Source organism: Catharus ustulatus, chromosome 4 (assembly GCF_009819885.2).
Source record: "Catharus ustulatus isolate bCatUst1 chromosome 4, bCatUst1.pri.v2, whole genome shotgun sequence".
Lineage (NCBI taxonomy): Eukaryota > Metazoa > Chordata > Aves > Passeriformes > Turdidae > Catharus > Catharus ustulatus.
In genome coordinates, this window is record NC_046224.1 from 8,778,321 (window position 1) to 8,799,059 (window position 20,739).

The following is a 20,739-nucleotide window of genomic DNA, read 5'->3' on the forward strand; positions in this document are numbered from 1 at the left end:
ATGCTGAGAAAGGTAAAATTCCTTCTGAGCCTCCCAGTAAAGCTGTACTTATCTGCCCTGGGAATTTCCGAAGAGTGGTTTAAAATACAATGCCAAGGAATGCATCGAGCGATCATTTGCAATGATATTGTGCAGATGGCGAATGCCTGCTCCGGCTGTGTCCATGGCATGACCTCGTGTAACCTCGTCTGAGAGCCTTCCTAGCGAGCCGCACAAAAGCGCGTTCGGTCCCCGCTGTCTGCACAGAAATGTTAATTTATCGACTCTCCTATAGCCAGCATCCACAAGAGGGCGGATTTCTTCCTGCTTTCCTCCACTTCGTGAAGAGCTTGTATTTCACAAATGCAGTTTTGTAACTCTTGAAAGATAAATCTTCTGATATTTATTCCATGCCTCCCCATTAAACTGCTAAAATAAAATAATTTCCAAAACATTTATTTTCCCCCCTACATTCCACAGAGTCTGTAGACTTCTTCCACAAATGAGAAAAGGAGAGCGTCATGCTGATTCCTTTTTCACAGGAGTCTGAAACATCTCCAGAACATGAAACAAACAGAACTTTGCAGAACATTTTCTTTTTATCAAGATTCATGTTCTCAGTGTATCCCAAACCCCTATTCTGTAGTTCTAATAAAAGCTTGAAAAAAAGATAAAACCCAAATTTTTCTTCCATCAACCTGCTCCTCATTTTCTATTTGTTGATCTTCTTCAGTTGCAGAAAGGGGGCAGAGTGCCTGTGATCTTCAGTAAGTGGGAACAAGGTAAAGTGCAAGAATTATTCTGCAGAAATTCAAAACACAAATTGGGCTCAAATCTGCATCATATTCATCCTAATTATATTTTTACTAAGCAGTGCCATGTGGGGATTAAAGCAATAGAAAGTTTTACCACTGATAATGATATGAATGTGGAAATTCAGTATAAAATCTCCTTTCATTTTTTTCTGAAGGCCTTAAATAGCAAGTCAACAGTCAACCTATCTCCAAATTCCTCCCTTTGTCTTTTGTGGGTATAAAACATGGGTAGATAAATACAGTCTGTATTTGTGTGTAGAATTTATAAAAACAATGTCGGTTTGGTACTATAGTAACAAACTGTTTAAAAAATGTAAGTAAAAAAGGTGTAAAGTTGACTTTTGGTGAACCTAAAAACCTCCTCTTATTTAGCTTCTGTCCTGCCTACCCAGACCACCCATCTGACTTGTGTGTGAATGGTAGGTGAGGATGAAGTTCTGCTGAGGTGAGTTACATGGTGGAAACTCCAATATATTTCCCTGGGCTTCTTTGGTTCTGCTGTTATTTCACGGGAGCAACAGTCGGGGTCTGTTCCAGAGCTGAGCTGAAACCTTTCAATCTGAGCCTTCACTGAGGGAAGCGCAGCTCCTGAAAAGCCCCAGTGTGTCTGTCGGGACGGGTCTGACACGGCCTGTGCCATGTGTGCCCGGCCCCGGGCCTGTGGGCAGCCAGGCCTTCCTCGGGCAGCCACAGGAAATGTGTTTGGAGAGAATGGTTTGGTGTGGGAGTGGGCTGCTCCGGGAGAGAAATTCTCTCTTAGGAAGTGGTCTGAAGCATGCGAAAGCCAGAACCACCAGTGTAGCACATTCCGGGGTAAAACAAACACATGCCAAGGCAGATGTGTCCCTGGCAGCTACAGTTCTGCACACAGGCAAACTCTTAAATGCGCACTAGCCCTGAGCTCCGGGCCACCTATCAATGAGTGTGGCGAGTTCTTTATTCACTCCATCAGCCTACAGGGCAGTGTCCTACAGTTCCATCCCAGGGGGAATGTCACGGAACACCGCGAGCGGACCTGCTTCAGCCCTGAGCATGAGGAGCAGCACCGCGCACAGACAGGTCGGGATGCTGCCGTGCCAGCTCGCAGGTGTGTGACCGGCAGTGCCGACAGCGCTGTGCTCCAGGCCGGGCACACGGGCTCAGGGTCCCCGTGCGGGCACACGGGAGCTGGCAGCGCCCAGGACAGCGCGGAGCAGGGGGTGTGTGCGTGCGCCGGCTGACAGACAGACACACGGACGCACAGCGCACTCCCAGGCGGCAGCCCATTTGCTGGAGGGGTGTGCATGTGCGTGCGAGGGAGTGGAAAGGGGTGGCGGGATGGAGGGCGGGCGGCCGAGGGAAAGTCTGACACTCGCGCAGAAGGAGCGAGACCCTCCGCTGCCGCCGCCGGGGAGGAGCCGCGCTCGCACACCGCCTCCGACAGCCGGCCCGGCCCGGCCCGGCCCCGCTCAGCTGCGCTCCGCCGCTCTCCGGCCCGCAGGTACCGCCCGGCCCCGCGCCGCTGGGGCACTTTCCGCGGAGAAGGGGTGGAGGGCGGTGTGGGAAGGAAGGAAGGAAAGAAGGAAAGAAGGAAGGAAGGTGCGTGGGGTCCCCGCTGCCTGTCCCGGACCCTCCGCTCGCCTCTGCCCCGGGCGCTGCCGGGGCTGCCCCGGCGGGAGCGGAGCGGTGCCGGCACCTGGCGGGCCCCGGGCCACCTGCCCGCTGTCAGCGCCGAGATGGGGCTGGCGTAGGAGCGGGCTAGGCTCTGCCAGCGCTGGGCTCGGGGCTGAAGGGACACAAGGAGTTAGTTTTGGGGAGCGGGGCGTAGAGGCTGTGAGATGGGAGGGGAGTTCATGTGCTCAGCCCGGCACCCCTGCTCCACGGGGCTGACTCCGGGCTCTGGGAGGGCAGCAGGGCATGATCAGCCCGTGCTCCTCAGCAGAGCTGTTGCTTGCTGGAGCGGTGGCAGAATTTCTTCCCTTCTGCCGAGCCCTCCAGCATCGCCGTGAGCGGGGCTGGGAGCGCGTCCGTCCCCGGGAGTGCAGCGCACCTGGCTGGCCGCGCTGCCGCTGAAAGCACATCATCCTCACAGGGACGGGCTTAAAGCACATCATCCTCACAGGGACCACCGCCACTTCACTCCGGGAAGGAGTCCCAGGGTGGGAAAACTCCTTGTTCTGCGGCGAATATTGCAAAATGAAAGTTGTTGCTTGTAGGAGGGAAACATTCCTGAGCGCGTTAGGTAATCGGTGACTGTGATGCAGGAGCACAAAGCAGCCACCTATGTTTCCTCAAAAAGAGCTTCACTTCGATTTGAATTGGGGCAACTTGTCCAAGAATAATAGAGATAAATGGGACCAGAAGCTGAGAAAGCAGCAGTTCACACTGTGTTTGTGTCTCTGACCAGGGCCAGGGAGATGCAGGCAGGAACTTGAGAAATTGTAGCATGTCACTTTGTCTCTTTTACTTGCAAATCCGGTGGGCAAGTAAAGAGACTTGATTTCACTGTTTACCACTTGGAGGTGTTTAATGCTAATGGCACGCCGCCTCAATGCTGTTTTATAAGTCCTCATTAGTATAATTGATGTAATTTTCCATCTTTGCCTTTTAATTACTTTATTTAGGTTATTATGGGCTTGATCCAGAAAAGCACATCATCTCCTGCAAAGTGTAAGAGCCAGAGTCTTCTGTGAAAGTTGGGTGTCTAAATAGTTCTCTAAAGAGGAATTGGGGGTATTTTAATCCATAATTGTAAACCTGCTGTCAAAGAGAGATATTCAAATTCTGCAGGTGCCACACCTCTTTTTCTTAAAATTTCCAAGACAAGTCCTGCTCTGAGATGTCTCATAAATTGAAGCATTTTTGCCTTGATCAGGCTGAGCAGCTTGGCTTCACTTTTAGTTGAACTTTATTTTGGCTTAGACATCCAGACTAGCCTGAGATCCAGGAACTAAATTTGCTTTCCCTCTTCTTACGACTGCATCGATCCAGCAGGGATTTTCAGGGTGTGGGCAGCAGAACAGGCTCCCATTAGGTGCAGTGCTGAAGCATTGGGGGCTGTGCTCTAGACCAGCAGAAGTGTTCTGAATCCAAGTCTCCTACAGTCAGTGTGTGGGCTCTGCCCATTGAGTGCTTCAGCCAGAAATGGAAATAGCAGCTTCATCAGTCTCTGCTGTGCCTGAAAATACAAGAATGACTTCTATTACAAAGGCTGGTAGGTGCTTTCAGGACAATAATCCCAAGAAGAGAGAAGTGCCTTTCAGAAGTACTGAGTAAGGTGACTAATATGAGAAAGATGTAACTTGCAGTTGTATTCCTGCCCTCAGCTTTGTCTTGGTGAGTAGCTGTGGTCAGATCCCCAGAAGATTGATACCTCTTCTTGACCCCACTCCCAAGTACTGGCCTCTGCCTGCTTCTTTCCCAAATGCAGGTTGTTCATCAGCCAACCTTCCAAAACACTGTAATTGCTCTGATCTTACTCTGCTTCCCAATGTTTTTTTGTTTTGTTTTCTGAGAGGTGATGTTTTCACTGCAGATACCACTGCATTCATTACACAAATTGTGCTGCAGCCTGGACATTCTACTGGGATTTTGCAATTGAATTAAACGAAACAAGGCCCTGAGGGGGGAAAAGTTTTAATTAAGCTGGAGTGTTAAATGGAAATAGATGTTCATTGGGGGAGAACCCTTTAAAGTGTTTGAGGATCCTGCATCTTTATTACTCAGAGATTAAGTAATGATAACTAAGCAGCTGACTGTGTAAATGGCAAGGTACTGAAAAGCAAAGGCAAAGGACCAAATGCTCCCAACAGCACCTGTCCTTATTTTGATCCCAGCAGAAGAGATATATACGCTAAGCCTCTCTTCACTGTCACAAAACAAGCAGAGGAGTGAATGTCCCACACAGTCAGTATTTTTACAGTTCAGCTGGCAGAAAGCCATGATCATTGGAGTCACCCTGTGAGCCTGCTGTTAGCTCAGGGTGGCCAAAATAATGATGTTTTTCTGGATTCTTTTTTAATCCCTGTTTTGCTTTTTCTCTCTTTCTTTTTGCTGTTAAAAATCCAGCAGCTCTAATCTCAGGTGTCGCTTCACTGTGTGCCACTGCAACGTAGACACCTGCGGATCCAGAGGGGCTGATTCATCAGCTGGGAATCAGCTGAATTCCCAGCACATGCCAGGATTTCTTTGGCGAAAACCCCTGGTGCTGGAATTGGCCACTGAGCCACCTCTGTGCTCTCTGAGGTTTCCCCTGTGAGGGAATCCTTCGGGGCTGGTTAAGCAGGCTTTCCCACCGCGCTCCCTTGGCAAGGCAGCCTGCGGGATTGCCGGAGCTGTGTTTGGCCCTTTGTCTTTTTAACCCCTGGAAAGAGCCAAAGGTGTGTGCTGAATGTCATTAAATCAGACGCAGGGATCATGCCGTGTGTTTGTTTTCCTTGCTTTCTGGATTTCCTCCAGCTGCAAACAAGCAACAGAGAAGCTCACAGTGAAGCCATGTGCATGGGACCTGAAGCGTAGTGGCTGTATTTATGTGTAAAGGAAATTTTGCTCCATGGGTATGCTATTTTTAACTTTTTTATAGTGCTGCACCTCTGTCGCACTTCTCAACACAGTTTCCCCCTGCCCCAACATTTCTTTATGGGTTTTATATATTTTATAAACTTAGCAATGGCAGTGAGTCATTATTTAAATAATCCCTGTATAAATCTTTAGCCCTTTTATCTTCTCCTTTCTATCTTTGTATATTCAGATAGGCCCCTCTCTGGTATTGTTGGTTTTTTTCCACGTTCTAGAGACATGCTGCGAGAACATGCATGTGTTATCTGACAGTGGGTGATAGAAAAAAAAGAAAAAAGAAAAAAAGCACAGCCCTTCTATTCTGCTCTCTCCAGCTTAGATGGATCCAACGTCACATGGAGGGGATCCAGGATGAGTCAGGAAGCAGCGCTGTGGTCCAAAATTCCACTTTGCATTACAGCTGGAAGGCAGCATTTAGTATCATGTGGATTTATTTTCTTTTAACGGGAACTGCAAAAAAATTTATAGAAGTCACATAACCTAATGGGCAGAAGAGATAACAGTAAGCCAAGAAGAACCTGGATTCCCATCTGGGTTGAATCATTGACTCAATCGACTATCAGTGTGATGGGTGTGGTGGTTTAAACCTGGGACATTATATGGGCCTTAACTAAGTCATTGCACTTCCCCGCAACGTAACTGGAAAATGTGATTAATGTTAGAGCTCTGTTGGTACCTGAGAATTTCCCTAATAGTTTCCCTGTTCAGACTCAGCACAGGACATTAGAGACATTTATTTTCAAACTTAATTTTCAGGACAAATCATAAACGGCTCAGCACATATGTGGCTAAAGACAAATTCATGCTTTAGAGCTTATATGTGCATGGAGACCTGTAACTGGTGAGGACTTTCTGCACTGCATGATTTTCACACTGAGTGTATTACTCAGCTTTCAGTAACACTTATCCTTTTTTGTACATTTTCACATATTTTTCTTCCTGTGCTACTATAAACAGAAGAGTTGTGTGAGCTTTTTCTTTTAATGTGGTCAATTTAAAAGCAAAATAAATAACCATAATTAAACTGTTTCCAATTTAGCTGGTCAGAGAACCAGGAGACTTGCAGGAAGCAGATGTCATGCAGCAGAAGAGAGGCTAAAACCTCTGTAACATCTAAACATACTCCAGTGACGTGCTAGGTTGTTGTTGCTTTCATATTTTTTGTTTCCTAAGGGGGTAGGCAGAAGAGAAGTTACCAGTTTTCCTGAAACATCCTCTTCCAAAATTCCTGAAGACACTGCAGCACCAAGTCTGATCTCATCTTGTGTCTGCATAACTCACGCCTAAATGCACTGGGAACAGAAAGCCTAGGATTAACTAAAATTATACAAAGCTAAGGCTGTCATAAAATGAAAGACTTGGGCTTGTTCTCAGTCTATCTGCACTTAGTGACTTCAAGAGACTTAAGCACATGTTTAAAGATAGGCTGCTGTGTAAAATGCTCTCTTGAAAGAGTTACTTTTGTAAAGTCTAAGCCTAGAGTGAGATTGAGCCTTTTAAAAGTTAAATGCAGTCTTGAGGGCTGGTATGGTCAAAAAGTCCAGCTTAGTCTTGGCTAGAATTGTAAGATTTTAAACAGCTAGATCTAATGGTATGTGCCTACCTAGATTGTTGTATTCCCCTGGAATTTATCAATTACACACTCCATATAATTGTGGTTACTTTTTGTCTGTCTAAAATCCTTTTTTGGTTTTGCAAGGAGAAGACTGCAAAGAGGGAGTATGTAAAAAATTCTTTCTTAACCAAAAGCAAAAAGTTGATTTTTTTTCCCCTTCCACAATGAAGAATTAAAACAATGTCTGTTGCTCTCATGCTTAATGTCAGAATCTCTGCTAAAAAACAGTAAGAAGAAATATGATGAATTTTTCATATGGAACTTATTTCCTATAATTTTATAATACATATATGTGAGGTTTTATGAAGGCTTACACTAAAAGGCTTTAGTAATAAAGGAAAAAGGCTCATAACATCCTTGGGTATCTAGAGAGCTCTGCTTTGAGAGAAGGAAATAAAATAAAGCACAATGACAAGTAGTAATAGGCTGTTGCAAGTGCAGTTCCTTTTCCCCAAGATTTACAGTAAAGTTCTCTGTCTTATCATAATCTGTAGCTTTGCAGAATGTAGCATTCTCATATCCATTCTCTTATCTAGTGAAAGAAAGGTTCCACCTCCATATAAATTACCTTTAAATAAATTCTTTATTTAATTTCATGTGTTATTTCCTTTTTTTAAGCAGGTGCTTGAAAACCTTTATTAAGAACATAAATGAATCTTCAAAGCTGCTACTATGCTGTGTCCTATTAATAGAGTGGTTGTATGTTATATCTCTCTCAAGATTAATTTTTATTCAATAGAAATCAGAGAAGACACAGAAGCAAATTTGTCACTTGTGTTTATATAGTCATTAGTTACAAGCAGTGGGCCTTTTCTCATTCAGAGAAGCTTTTATTAATTTATTAGCTGTGTTTCATTAGCATTGGGAGGGGCCTGTCAGACATCACAGAATCATAAAATAGTTTGGGTTGGAAGGGCCCTTGAAGATAAAGTTCCAAGCACCTTGCCAAGGGACTCGTTTGGGATCCTCAGCAATGAGCTCTGACAGCAGACAGATATGAGTAGGCTCAGTCTGTACTTCCGCCAATATTTAAAATAAAAACTAAATTGTAAAAGAAACCTTTAGCACATATTTCAGTGCTAAGGTGATCTGGGAGTTTCCCAAGTGTGGGTCAGAGCAGTTGTGCTGCTGGTGGTCAAGGAGCTTGGCTTTCTCAGCCAGCTGAGTTCCACAGTTTTGCTCCATTGTCAGTCCCAGCAGGAAGAGACTGGCTTTGCACCATCTTCCAGGGACAAGACTTCTTTTACTGGATCTCCCCCAATTAACATTTTAGTGTCAGTGTTGTTATTTTCTAATTGGTACTGAGCTACACCATTAAATTAACCATAATGAGACCAATCCTGCCTGTTCCCAAAGGAATGTACTAACCCTGGAGCTGCTGGATGAAAGGTGTTGGGAGAGGTGGGTCTTCTCCTCCCAGTCTGGGAGAGCTGGGCACTCTGCAGCCCAGCCCAGCTTTGCAGGTGAGGCACAGAGCAGTGGCTGTTCTGAGCACCACAGGCACTGAGCAGGCACAGCTCTGTGCTGTGTGCACCTGTGGCCCAGGTGCTACATGTAAAGCCTGGAAACAGCAAAAGACAGTTTTATCCTGGTCTTTAGAGCTGAACTTGGCTGACTGAAGAGTCACTTAATATCATAAATCTCTGTTATTAATCTGATTTTTTCCTAAAACTGTTTTAATAGGCAAGGATGCTTTACATAACTACAGTCTGAATCATTGTGTTCAGTTGATCTGATGTCTTACACAATCTGTAATCTTGTCAGAAGTGAGGTTTTCTCAGACCTCATGAAACCCAAGGTGTTTATTTTAAGACTCAATTTATTATTTTGCAAATTGAACTCAAAGCTTTAAAGGCTTTAAGGAAAAGCTAACTTGATGTAATTTTTGGAATGTCACTCCCACCTAACTGAGGAAAAAGTAAGAGAATTCGTACATCTGTGCTCTGTCTTTTTACGATGAATGTCCTGGTACTACTGTTTGCAGTGTACAGGTTTGTTTTGGGTTTATGATTCAATGTTTAGAGTCCTCTAGTGACATTTACAAAAAGCGGATATATTTGATCCCATAAAGCTGTCTCAGCTTGAAAAAAAAAAGTAAAAAATGAAAGAAATATCTTCCCCAGTATAACATCCCAACAACCTGTGCAACTTTCAGTGAAGTTAAAGTTTTCACATGGAAAGATTTTTTTTTTGTCCTTAGATAAGCTCTGCTTAGGCTGAAGATTGATTAAACTCACATAATAAAATTTATGTGAAGGGGGAAACGGGCTGATTTTCTTAAGGCATCTGTCTACAAATTTGTGTGTCTGTGATTTGGTTTTTAGTTTTTGTTTTTTTTTTTTTTTTTTCTTTTATTTCCCTAGAGAGTTTTACAGTTCTAAGTAGAGATAAATTGCTGTGCTGTCCTCAGGAGACTGAAGCTCCTGTGTCCTTTGCTTCCTGTGACTTTGCTACAGCTCATTACTTTCCTAAATGGCAACACGAGCACCATTATGAAACTCGTAACACAGACAGTTATCTCCTCAATGCTACTTAAAATCAAATCCTTCCTGCTTGGTGAAAGATGAGTTACTGTGCTTTGGCTCCTTAAGTGATGGAATGATGGAAGGATAGGTTTTTTCCTCTGTTTGTTGCTGTTGTACACTGATGTGCAAGGATGAAAAATGAATACTGAGGTACAATACGCTACTGAAAGCTCCAGTGCCAATTTCTGTAGCTTTTCACAGCCTGACAGAAAAGCAGGTGTGTGCAGCAAACAGTGCAGGGAGTTTGTCTCAATCCCAAACCTCTGTTTTCAAAGCAAGAGAAAAAAGGAAAAAAACAAAATGCAATTGTTGTCTCTCATTTAAAAGTCAAGGTGAGATTCTGTGTGGTTTATATTTTTTTTTCCATAGTGCTAGGTGTGTGCTACTGCCAGCATGTCCTGTGGCACAAGGGCTTGGTCTTTCCTAACAGGAATTGACTATCCTTACCTTTTAGCAGCAGCAGTTCTCCAGGTGGTTTCAAGTCACAGGACAACCTGCTCCTGCTTTCAAACTCCCCTCTGGAATTCCATCTCCTTCCCACAGTTAAACTCTCTCTTGTGCTTTTGTAAAAGCTTCAGGCATAGTTTTCCTGTATCCTGTCAATTGCCAGAAATGGTCCTGACATGATGAAAATCTCTCACTCCCCAGGGGTACTCTACTCTAGCACATGTGGGGTGTTAAACTGTTAAAGGGAGAGAATTCAGACAGATTTCAGGTCTTGTGCCAGGTTTTCACGACAATGGTAGAAATTCCTTTGTGATAACACTGATATCACAGGCACAGCTGTTCTGCAGTTGGTCAGTGATGAAATATGGATAGTCATTTTCTTAGTGAAGACAGGCTTTATTTCTATTTTTATCTTAGGTTACCACCATTATTTATGGGTAATAAAATCTGTTCTAGTAAATGGTGTTAAAAAAAAAAAAGTACTTTCCATCCTTTCTGTTCTTTCCTTCCTTCCTTTCCCTACAAACAAGGTAAATGCCACTGAAGTGATGTGAGAAAAGCATTTTGGAATGTGTGTGGATTTGTTGTGTTTTATTTTCCATCCAGGAATTCAACATGACACAATGGAAAGTGGGATTTGACATCTCCAAGATAAAGTATTAGACAATCTATAAAGTGCTGCACTCATCTTTATAAGATAAATAGTGTGTAAGGCCAGAATAACTGGGACACAGTGGCTTTGATAACAAGCAGCATTGTTATCTTCAGTGCTAGCATCAGCAGAGATTACAGTGGTCTGTTGTGGTGGCCCTGGGGGAATCTCACAAGGCCTTGCAGTAGGCAGTATACAATTTGTTTTCATTCTTTTCTCAGCAAAATACTGCTTCGATGCTTGGAAAGCGTGACCCTGTTTAAATTGTGCTGACTCTCTTCATTCTGTTTTGAGCCACAGGGGAGAAGAGGTGTGAGCACAAGCAGTTAGAAAAGTTGAAAAGGAGGATGGAGAAATAAGTGATTGACAATGAGCAAATTATTCTGAAGAGCCACCAAGACTCTGTGGGCCTTGTGCTCAGGATTCAGGATCCTCAGTCAGTGTCTCCAATATTCTCTCCTAGAAGATCAGTAGCTTTTTTCCAACTTGTTTCACTGAATCTCACCGATGTGATCTGGTCTGAGCTGCCCTTATATTACATTGTAGAAATCCTGCCAGGCTTAGCCTGTGTGCCACTGCTCAGAAGGAAAACCCAGCTATGCTGAGGAGGCTGCAGCAATTGCTCAGAGCTCTTTCTGGAGGTCTCAGTTTCAAGGTGTGACCTCTGTCCCATGGGTGTCTGTTCTCATGTAGCAGTCATTCCCACCTTCTGCTTTTCTGTTAGGCTGGGAGAAAGTCCCAAAATAGGCATTTGAGTTTTTGGCAGTGTTTGCTGCCTAAGCACTTACTTTTCGTTCCCCTACAGAGATACAGTGCTGCTTGGGATTCTCTGGTGTGAGTAAAACTCTGAAGTAATTTGTTCCTCTGGTGGTTTGCAAGACAGGTTGGAAACCCTAACACAGAACAAATGTGTTTCCTTGTTCTGAAGCTGGGTGCTTGGGCAGAACTTTTTCATACTGGTGTAGGAGATGTAACTTTTTCAGAAGAGGGACAATGCAGTTCCATGCAACGGATGTTGCAGAATCTTGTTTTCTTGATATCCCCAGAAACTGAATCTTATTTGGACAATAAGGGCCAGTCCACAAACAAGCTACTGGATTCAATAATATAAGGGTAATTGTGTAAAGTTTTGGAAGTCTAGTTAATACAGGAGATGATCAAATATCCCTCTAATGATCAGAAGTCTGAAAAACCTTTTATAATTATTTGAATATCTTTCTTGAAAGATGCATGGTACTTTACCTTGTGGTTCCCACAAGCTGTCCATATGCTGTGCTCATGGAGAACATGGTTAGACTTTGATAATTCAAGGTTGATGCACGATTGTTTTGATTAGTCAGGGATCAAGGCAGCTATTTCAGAGGGAGACAACTGTACTTGTTTAGTACCAGTGTTTTTATCTTGTCATTAGCTTGAATAGTATGGGGCTGACACCTCTCTCTCTACAGAAACTGGCTTTTCTGTTTCACTTTAATAAGATAATTTAAAAAAAAAAATCTTTCCAGATGAAAAGAGTCTGTTTTATAAATTGACCCATACTGCAACCCAGGTGCAAGTTCCAAGCAAGTCAGAGGACATGCTCAGCATTCAGCAGTTCTCCCCAAGATTATTCTAAGAAGCACATATCACCCAGTGCTGAAGCCTGCTCTGGACTGATAAAGTTTGTCTACATGTGGGAGTCAGCTACTGTTCAACTGGAGTAACAGTGTGCAGAGTGGTATCTTCCTCACACTGACTGCACGGCCTGCACAGGGTGTCTGCCCTAAGGCTCTTGTTCAAATGAAGTAAGTTGTTTCCAAATTAAGTAAGTTGCTTCCTTCTAATGCACACTTCTGTGTGATGTGATTGCAGAGCAGCCAGTGTGCTGCTAATTCACATCTTACTGTGTCTGGACTCTCGTGTTGACATGCCCCAAATATTTAAATTTTAAGGTCTCGGTCAATTACTTCTGTAAGTGCAAGAGACATGGTGTCAGTGCACTGTGCTGTGATGCAGAGTGCTCAGAAGCTGCATACCAGAGCAGAACTCTGAAGGGAATGTAGCATTTTCACTGATTTTAGTGCAAGATCCAACTCTTTGCTGGTGATCCTGTGTTTAGTCGTATCACAGTAACACCTAAAAAATCCTGGAATTTCGGCCTCACTGTGCTCTTACTGCTAAGTTAAGATCTAAGGATGGCTTAGAGAAGACCAATAAAAGTGAGAAGGGAGGCTTGGAGTCAGGTTTGATTTATGGGGAAGAATGAAAGGCTTTGAGTGTGCATAGCTTGTTAGAGTTTGACAAAGAAGAAGACATGACTGTAAATACTTCAAAAGTTTTATTCAGAAAACAGCAGAGGATTTGCTTGATGTTAAGGACATTCCAAAGGTTAGGGCAGCAGCTCAGGAGACCTCGGGTTAATTCCATGACATATGTCCTTAAGGCAAGTCAATTCTGCTTAGATCCTAGCAAATTCCTAAGGGCACTCACTGCTTTGTCTCCATCACTGAGTATTTGTCAGCTGACTGAAAAACACCTAATTTAGACAATTAACTTGCTAAATACCTTTGCAGGTCTAGAGCTTGGCCTCTACCTGCCTCAGCTGTAAGTGTCTGAAAATGAGTAAAAATTACCATTTGTCATAGAAAGAGTGTGAAGATTACAGGTTTGGAAAAGTATGGATTTTCAGATATTGTAACAATGCAAGTACAGTGAAAAGCTAATTAAGATGGGATTTATTTCACTTGTCTGAAGTGTGAGATGGTCACCTAATCTTCCACTGTTTTCTGTACAGGATGAGGTGCTCCAGGGCCAGTGCAGTATCTGAGCCAGGGGATGAATTAACTCTGCAGTGCCTGTCTCCACCCTCTCTGGAGGGAGCCAAGGCAATGCCAGAATTTTAGATGGTTGAAATTAGGCAAGATGTTATCTTAGGAATATAAGGATCAAATAAAATAATCTCAGCTTGATTTTAACACATATTTTAAAATGTCTTTATTGAATGTGTTTGCTGAAATGTTCTTTGAAAACAATTATGTGTTTTCTCCCTTTTAGTTCTTGTAAAATATTAATGAAGTATTTTATTAATATCTAACTACATGATAGAGCTCCCATTTTTCCTGTTTCCTTGAAGCAGTCCTTACAGAGACTAGCAACACCCCAAGATGTGCTATTGTGCTGTGTATTACTAAAAATGTTGTATCATGTACAGCCTACATGTCTCACGTTACCTAACACTACACTTGAAAATCCAGACCTTGGTAACTAAATGGGAGCTAAACTCTTTTGTCAACCTACTTCTGATGGCTCTTGCTTTCATACAACAGCCTAAGTAGCTGGAGATACTGTGTTAGCTCTAGGTTGTTGCTGTCTGCTTGAGAAGGACTGATCCTCAGAGGAAATGCAGTTATGGACATTGTGAATTCAAAGGAAAAAAAGATGTGGGAAAATGAAAGTTACTCAGAGGAGAGTCAGAAAAATGTTGAGAGCTTCTACGGGTGCCGCTGGAGGTCCATGTGTAAAGCAGCTGTAGGATGCTGGGGATCTGAGGGAAGGTTAGGCAGTACAGATTCATGAGGAATATCAGGATGAACTATCTGAGGTCTCTGCTGAACCATGCAGTGGCACAAGTTCTAAGTTCAAAGAAAGAGGAGCTTAATTAGTTTGTCCTGTTGTTGGTGTGACTAGGTGTCAGAGTCCTTCCCCCCTTGTACTATCACATTCATTACCCTGCAATGACTTTGTGAATAGTTTACTCTTTTTGATTTGCACTCTTGAAAGAAGAGGGGTGCTTTCAGGCTTTGTCCCTCTTGTTTTGATAGCTCCCACCTCCAGCCTCTCCAGAGCTCACCTTCCCACAGCTGGAATCTGACTTCCCTCACAATTGCTTGTCACTTCCCTGTGGGAGAGTCCCTTTGCCATTCAGCCCTTGTCCTCTGGCTCATCCAGCGATGAAGAGACAGGGATATGTGAGCAGTCAGTCACTTCAGGGACAGGGACCTGGTGTCAGAGAGCCTGTGGATTTCCAGTGTGATACTGGACTAGACTTATGCTTGGGAATGTCTAAAATATGCTCAATTCAGAAGTGTTTGCAGGAATTTATGTTTATTGTTTCTACTTGACCTTGCAGACCCAACACTATTGCTTTGGAAATCAGAGCTGAACAGTCCTAAGAACTTAGAGGGACATTTAGGGTTTGCACAGAGGACCTAAACACAGTGGGGATTTTATCTGTGTGTAAAGCAGTCATGACTCTGACCAGGACATGAAATAAATACTCCTAATTTAAGATATGCATTTGGGTCACAAGGCTATGAGCTTAAAAGCCCATCTTCAACCAGAGGGAGACTTAGTGATTTAGGTGGGAGGTGCACCCATTGCTGGTTCCCTGGACAGCCTGGGCTTGAATTAAGACTTGTGTTCCTGGACTCTTGGCTGTTCCTGCTGCAGGCAATGTGTAGGGGAATAAAGGCAGAGATTATGTGAATTGCACTGAGATCAGCTGCCTTCTGGGCTCCCTTGACACTCCATGGATCATTCCAAACCTGTGATTTCACATCACCCACTTGGTGCCCTAATTCAGTGGGCAGTGAAGATGTTTACAGGTGCCCAGAGCTTCAGACATGCAGGGGACAGCTCTGTGTATGAGTGTTTGTCCTTAGGTCACTGCAGGTGGTAAAGTACCTACGACAGTGAAAACAGACAGCAGTGATAGGACCTGTACATTGCCTGTATATTGCCAAGTAGCTGCTGTGCTCTGCCTGCCACTCTAATTAACAACTGCCTCACTTTTTCCTCCCTCTGTCTTCTCCATCTGGTCTCATTCAGCATGTATTTAGACTACAGGCTGCAAGGAGGAGAGGCCCTTACATCCTACTTGATAGTATGTGCAGCTCTTTGGGGTCCTGCCCTGGCTGGGGCCTCCAGGCACTGTCCCAGTGTAAATAATACATAAAAATAGATCAGCAGTGTAACATCGATCAAGAAAACCATACAGAGACCTAAGAGTGTTTTAGTATTGAGTTAGTCTACTGTCTACCATAGGGTTTCTGCAATAACTTGCTGTAATTTTCTGAATTAAATGACAGATCATACAAAGCCTTTTATCTATGGGCAGTATGCTGGGAGCTTGGGGGAACACTCTAATTGCTAAAATCAGGAAGGAGGCCAAAGATGATCAACAAGTGTGTGGAAGAACACATCTTTTGTGATGTTCAGGATTATATCATTTTTATTTTGGAGGCTTTCCAAGATTTAATAGCAAAAAAGCAGCCAAAAAATTTGGAAGTGAAGTAATCAGATCAAATTTCAGCTGCAGCAATAACTGCAATAGCCTAGGCATTTGCAGAAGTTTCTTCTCTCGTGACATGGCACCAACTGCTTCTGTTTCACTAGATAGGATTACATTAAGCAAAAGAACTTAATAGAGTGATGCAGACAGCTTTTGAGGTGTGCAAGTGCAATACACAACAGAAGTTGGTATCATTGTCACCTGCACTGCTAAAGTTTATCTGCACTCAGAGCCTCACTAGACTATTTTCTGGGCACAAAGAGCATGAGTTGAAACTGATGAAAGAAATTAGCAATTCTGTTAGAGACCAAAGGTACACCTGAGAAATGAGGTAGGAATATCTTCATTCAGCTTGGAGTCAGGAAAGTGCAGTGATTTGCTCTTGCACAGTTAGAGATAATTAACAGTTCCTGCAATCAGTTTGATGGGATTGCAAAGGGGGTTTGGAAGGTGGAAGTGGGCAAGTGCATGGCCACTGAATAAATGTGAGAACAAAGCATTGGACCTGTAGCACCAATTCTCAGATGCTTTTCAAGAGAAATGGAGAGCATTTTCAAACTGTTGATACACTTAAATTGGAAAGATTATTTTGTGTAAGTCCTTTTCTATTTAAAAGGAGGTGCAAGTGCCAAGAACTTTGCAAGTGAGACTCCTAATTCTTTCTGTATCAAACAAACGGGTGGCTCCGGGTTTCAGTTTAGTCATACTAAACAAAGTCCTTCTGTTCTACAGAAGTCGTTATAAATACATGTAGGGAAGCTGAGTCTTTGGTTTCCACAGATCCATATAAACCCATGAAAAAGTTTCTACCATTGCTTTCAAGGAAGAGTAAGACAAATAGCAAGCAGCAAGAGAAGAGGTAAGCACTTGAGCAGTCTCCATTCACATCATTCACACTCACACATTGGGAAAAGAATTCACAGCTTATGAGTGGGCTCCAAATAAGAAGAGAAACATCCCCAAGGCTTCTGGACTAGAAAAAAGAAAAGAAGCTGAAGAAGCTCAAGTCTCAAAAATTCTTAAACCTCCCCTCCCCAACAGCTGGTTGGTAGAAGGGCTGTTCTCTGACATAAAATACTTCCTGAAATTCTTTCTTCCAAAATCCATGCTGATTAGCTTTTGTTTTCATTCTTCATTCACATGAATTAATAAAAAAAATTGGGTGTCTTATCTGAATATGACAAGGGATGCTGGCGAAAATTTTGCTAGTTTCTTAACTGAGCAATTATTAATCCCTTCTTCTGAGCATGTGGTGGAAGAGAACAAGAGACTCATGACATACCTTTCTTTGTCTGTAATTCTGCCAATTCCCACTCTCATTTCATCATAAACCTTCTGTCCTTAGTCCTGCAGATCCACTTCCAGCACGCACAGCAGCACTGAATGTCAGGTGTTTATGATAAATAACCCAGTGCTGACTGCAGCTGAGATGGGCCTCATGAATGGGCCCTCTGGCAAAGGGAAGAGGAGGTGACATGTTGCATTAGGGCTGTGACATGGAGATCAGAAGTGTTCCTGTGTCACAGTCCTGTCTGCATGGCTTTTATCCCCTCTCTTTTGAGGTTGGTATCTCATGGGAGGTGAATTAAACACATCTGTGAAGAATGAACATGGGTGAACTTCTGCTCTAAAACCAGCAGCACCTTGTAGGAGGACACTTGTGTGCACCGTAGTGGATATCAGCTCTCTGCTCTTTCCAGTTTTGTCAAAGCTTTCCTGAAAAGGGCTTCAGTGATCATAAAAAAACACCTTGATATTTTAGCCTATCACTGCCTTTTTTAAAAAAAGAAAACACAGTTAAATTTCCAAAGAGTTCACCTGTAATTTATCTGTCCACACGCTAATAAAGCCTAGAACTCTTCCTCTTTTGACTTGTACCTGATTGCTGTGTTAGCCTGATTCTGATGTGTATTCACGCTGCTGGAATATTTTGCAAGGTTCTGCCACGTCCTGTATTTTCCACAGGAATTACACAATGAAAGGCAGCATTTTTTAAGTGCCAGAACTTGATGGGATGTTTTTTTGGCTCTGTCCCTGGCTGATGGCTTTAGTGGCACATTTCCCTTATGAGTGCAGGGACTGTGAAGCCCATCACAGGGGAGGCAGATGAGTCGCATCTGTATTTGCAAGTTAAACAAGGCCAGAAGGCTGTGTTGGCCTGCACTGGCCTGTGGTGTTTGTTAGTGTGTTCACTGGACTGCTTTTTCCTCTTGTCAAGGAGCACATTTCCAAACTGCCTGATTGTGGGCTGGGGGGATACGAGCTCTCCCAGGAGATAATATGGATGAGACCACTTGGTTTTGAAGGGAATGAGTGCTTAGCTTTATAGACAGAAGCTGTGCCAGGCTGCTTTGTCTCAGAGTCTGCAAATAGTGTCTGGCACATTTTATTTATTGCTCCAAACTTAGACTTGGGGTCTGGAGCTCAAGTCTGAGCAGCTCTAGGGGTGACTGTACTATGTTCCTGTAATTACACAGACTTCTCCTCCACCCATCTTCTGTTTGTTTTATCTTCCTACATGTAAGCTCATCAGGGAAGGTATTGATACTTGTTCTTTATTTGTAGAGTATTTAGTACCATGTGGTCCTGACCTGCATAGATTTCAGTTCAAATAAAGGCAGTTGAATCTGCTCTTGCCTGTTTGCTTTCAGCTTGGAAAGTTTTCCCTGGCTATAATGTACTGCTAAGGAAGGAACAAAGGATAGCCTCTTAAGAACTGTAAAACCTGCCTTACTTTAGTCCTGGCTATTTAATTTTGTAGGCTTATGTCAGACCCTTAAGGTTAAAAATGTTTCTTTTCTTGTCTTGGCTTGAACAGCAAATGGAATGTTTTAAAGGGGAAAAAAAAAAAAAAAAGAGTCCATACGAGGCAGAGTGATGCAGCCTTGCCTGGTTTTCTTGATCTGAAACACTGTATTAGCTGGAGTACAAAATGGGCTGGCTACCTCAGTTTCCATCCCTTTTTTTTTCCATTTTTGGATGGAAAATTGCTCACCAAACAAGAGCAGAAGCAATCATTTACTTCTGAAAGGGAAGATTTCTGGTCATTTTCTTTGCAGCATAGCATTTTCTTGGTTAGACTTTTCTTCATCTCTTCCTTCTCCATGAACGCCCCCAAAGCAGCAAAGTGAATAATTTTGGCTCACAATGAACAAGTCTCTGAGATGATAATGAGAAGTGATGAATAAACTTTCCCTGTCTTACATGGGGCAGACTTGAACTCTGCTGAAGGGGCCACATGCAGCAAGGTCAGGAGTGTGATGAAGTATAAGTTTGGAAGGGGAATCTGCTGGAAAGATAGAATAACCCACTGAGTGATAAGTGCTGACAGACTGGCACCCTGGTGTTTGAAGTGCTTTTCCTTGCAGGAAAAGTATGTCTCTGATCCTGTTGTGTTATGGGCAGGATCAGTCTGTTTTGAAAGCCTAAGCTTTCTTCACATGTAGACTCAGAAAAATTCAGCTGAATGTGTTTAACAGAATCCTGAATTTTGGGCCATGGTTAAAGCCAAATTTTATAAATTTGATATGGCTTTCCCGAAAGGTATTTATAACAATAATCATAAGCATATGTCAGTATACTTACATTATTATTATATGTTTATAATAATGTTTTTCTAATACTACACCATTAAGTAACTGTGTTTAGTGTACTAGTTCACAGAGAATAAAAGTATTAAGTTATGATTTCAAAGGAATGATAAAACAATAACACTGGGAAGTTCAGTCATCTTAACAAATTGGGAGCATTATTCAATCTGTCTAGGCAGGCTCTTGCACGGTTCCTGTTCTTCTCTGTTTCTTTCCTGTGGGTTTAGCTTGAGAATGCTCCCAGTATGGCCACACAGGGAGACAAACTGAAATATGTGAGTGAGACCCAGGGTGGGAGGCAGAAGATTAAGTGAAATGTCCTGGGAGCTTCTAAGAGAAAGCTGCTCTGCTCTTTACGCAAATCACAGTGACAGAAGTAGTATCACAAGCTAGTTGCATGATTTGACTAATATGAGCTTTAAAAAAAACAGTAGTTACATTTTTCAGTTCCTTGAATCAGTTTATTTCAGTTACATTTGCAAATGTATGTTTATAAAAAGAACAGAATTACAAATTTTGTAAATTAAAAAGGTTGAGAGAAAGAAAAGGTGTGATTTTTCTTTTTTAGCCTTCAGTTTCTAATCTAGGACTGGTGCATGTTCCCCGTCCCATTTCCTATGTATCCCGGGCAGCAATATTCTGCCACTTTTTCAGAAGACTTCTGGTACCTGACATGGCAATTCTGTTGTCTAGTCTGATTCTTTGACAACCACTGCTCAGAACACTTTGATGATTTGGAAGACGAGAGTAGGCAGGGGTGGAACCCTCAATAGTAGGCAGGACTAATCAAGCCTCTTCTAGCTACTTGAACACAGAGAGTATATATATATGTACACACATATAGGTAAATGAATAAAACTGTTGTTATTTTCAATAGTAATAGTAAATCACTAGACATGCAGGTCTGTCAGGGTTCAGTGATTTGCAGCCATGCTCCCCTCCACTGGAAAAAATGAGATGGAACTTAGAAGTGCTTTCATTTCCAGCATCCCAAAAGATCACTGTCTGCACTTCCATCCCTTCACACTCTGTAATGTATATGCACTAGGCTGCACTTTTGGATCATGCAATCATGCAAATCAGAAAGGATATGTTCATCAGGACTCCTGAGTCATTCCTGCAGAGGATGGACACTGATTGAGAAGGACACCAAGGAAAAAGAAACACTGTCTTGCTATTTGCAAATGAACTGAGTTAAACATTGCCTTTATTTTTCCTCTGTTTTACAGTTTGACTGTAAGAGGCAGGATCACATTGTTTTCCATCACATTCATTCCAGCTGTAATTTTT

At 42.9% G+C, this 20,739-nt stretch overlaps 1 protein-coding gene across 2 annotated transcripts in view; it reads left to right on the top strand.

Moving 5' to 3' along the window:
• Nucleotides 1-1,788: 1,788 nt before the first annotated feature.
• Nucleotides 1,789-20,739, top strand: part of SEMA3D (semaphorin 3D) — a 138,788-nt gene continuing 119,837 nt past the window's right edge. Inside the window, exon 1 of one of the 2 annotated variants that reach the window (XM_033058216.2) lies at nucleotides 1,789-1,881. The gene's annotated coding sequence lies outside the window, so the exon portion shown is untranslated. Of the gene's footprint in view, nucleotides 1,882-2,131; nucleotides 2,275-20,739 lie in introns of those variants that run through there. The other variant, XM_033058215.2, reaches the window with a different exon arrangement.